Source organism: Tarenaya hassleriana, unplaced genomic scaffold (assembly GCF_000463585.1).
Source record: "Tarenaya hassleriana unplaced genomic scaffold, ASM46358v1 Cleome6, whole genome shotgun sequence".
NCBI lineage: Eukaryota > Viridiplantae > Streptophyta > Magnoliopsida > Brassicales > Cleomaceae > Tarenaya > Tarenaya hassleriana.
Genome location: NW_010968505.1, coordinates 1,392,509 through 1,395,103, shown reverse-complemented (window position 1 = coordinate 1,395,103; position 2,595 = coordinate 1,392,509).

The window sequence follows — 2,595 nt, the reverse complement described above, 5'->3', positions numbered from 1 at the left end:
CCTAAGACTGTGCTTGCTGTTGAGAAAAACTCCAGCAAGAAGCGGCGGGGTAAAGCCAAAAAGAAGGCGGCGAAAAAGAAAAAAGTTGCCTCTACGTCTAAGCCTAAGCCCGATAAGGGTGACTGTCATTACTGCGGAGTGTCTAGACACTGAAAGCGTAATTGTCACCTTTACTTGGAGGATTTGAAGGACAAGAAGCTTGGTGAAGCTTCTGCCTCAGGTATTCATGGTATAGAAGCCAACATCTGTACTACATCTTCGTGGGTATTGGATACCGGAAGTGCCTCACACATTTGTGAAAATGTGTAGGGACTAAGAAGAAGTAGGATGTAGCAAAGGGAGAAGCGGATCTACGCGTCGGAAATGGAGCAAGAGTTGTTGCATTGTGTGTTGGCGTTTATGATTTGCACCTTCCTTCTGGACTTGTTTTAGAATTACGTAATTGTTACTATGTGTCTGCGATTGGCAAAAACATTATTTCTATTTCATGTCTGGATTTGGATGGTTTTCGATTTGTGATTGAGAACTCGGTTTGATGATTTATCGAGACAGTATTTACTATGGTAATGGTTATCTTGTGAATGGTTTATATGTCTTGAATGATTAGTCTTCGAACTCGACATCATCCATCTATAACGTGAGTACTAAACGGTTTAAGTTGAACGATTTAAACCTGACCTTCCTCTGGCATTGTCGTCTAGGCCATATAAACGAGAAACGCATTCAGAAGCTTCATCGTGAAGGTCTTCTGGATTCATTTGACTTTGAGTCTCTTGAATCTTGCGAGTCTTGTTTAATAGGCAAGATGGCAAAACATCCTTTCAAGGGGAAAGGACAGAGAGCGACGGAGTTATTGGCTCTCACACATAGTGATGTATGCGGACCAATGAGTTGTCCAACTAGAGGAGGTTATCTGTATTTCGTTACGTTCACTGATGATTTCAGTCGATACGGTTATGTCTATTTGATTAGACATAAGTCTGAAACACTTGAAATGTTCAAGGCTTTCAGAAACGAAGTACAGAACAATCTTGGCAAGACGATCAAGACACTTCGATCTGATCGTGGTGGCGAGTATATGAGCCAAGAGTTCTCTAACTATCTGGCTGATTGTGGTATTGTATCACAATTAACTCCTCCTGAAATGTCACAGTGGAATGGCGTGTCTGAACGGAGGAACTGAACACTGTTAGACATGGTTCGGTCGATGATGAGTCAGACAGATCTTCCGAAGTCCTTTTGGGGCTATGCTTTAGAGACCGCTGCGTACCTGCTGAATAGGAGTCCAACGAAGTCGGCTGAAACGACGCCATATGAGATATGGATGGGGAAGTGTCACGGCGTTGTCGTTTGTCAGAATTTGGGGTTGCGACACTTACGTGAAGCGTCAGGTGACTGATAAGTTATCCTCCAAATCTGATAAGTGTTTATTTGTAGGCTACTCTAAGGAAACTAAGGGTTACTACTTAAACATTCCGGCAGAGAACAAGGTGTTCATTGCCAGGAATGCGACTTTTATCGAGCGAGAGTTTGTCTCCAAAAGAGTCAGTGGGAGTAGGATAAAACTTGAGGAAGTTCGAGAGCAACAAGTAGACGCTGAGCCGAGTGAACAAGTAAACTTGAGGAAGTTCGAGAGCAACAAGTAGACGCTGAGCTGAGTGAACAAGTTGAAGATGTTCAACCTGTTTCATTGTCGGTTTGACTCAACCTTCGACTAGTGAACCTCGGAGATCAGGCAGGATTCGCCAAGAGCCTGTGAGATATGGATTTCTCGTGACTGGAAATGAGGAGCTCATGTTATTAGAACATGATGAGCCTACCACATTTCCAGAGGCTATGGCGAGTCCCGATTCCGAGAAATGGCGCAAGGCTATGAAGTCCGAGATGCAATCCATGTCAGACAACCAAGTATGGACTCTGGTTTATGCATCTGAAGGGATAAAACTCATCGAATGCAAGTGGATCTTCAAGAAGAAGACCGTCATGGATGACAACGTGCACACGTATAAGGCACGACTTGTGGCGAAAGGATTCCGTCAAATTCATGGTATAGACTATGATGAGACGTTTTCGCCCGTAGTCATGCTGAAGTCTATCAGGATTCTGCTTGCCATAGCCGCATATTACGACTATGAGATATGGCAAATGGATGTCAAGACTGCATCCTTAACGGGAACTTGACCGAGGATGTGTAGATGACACAATCCTAAGGTTTTGTCGATCCAAGGAACCCGGGGAAGGTGTACAAGCTTCAGAGGTCCATTTATGGACTGAAGCAGGCTTCGAGGAGCTGGAATCTTCGCTTTGATGAGACAATCAAAAGGTTTGGTTTCTCATAGAACGAAGACGAGCCATGTGTTTACAAGAAGGTCAGTGGGAGCACAGTAATTTTTCTAGTGCTATATGTGGATGACATTCTCCTAATAGGGAATGACGTTCCTACCTTGCAAGACGTGAAGTCTTGGCTAGGAACGTAGTTTTATATGAAGGACCTAGGAGAAATGACCTATATTTTAGGCATAAAGATCTATAGAGATAGATCGAGGCATCTTCTAGGATTGTGTCAGAGTACTTACATCGATAAGGTCTTGAAAC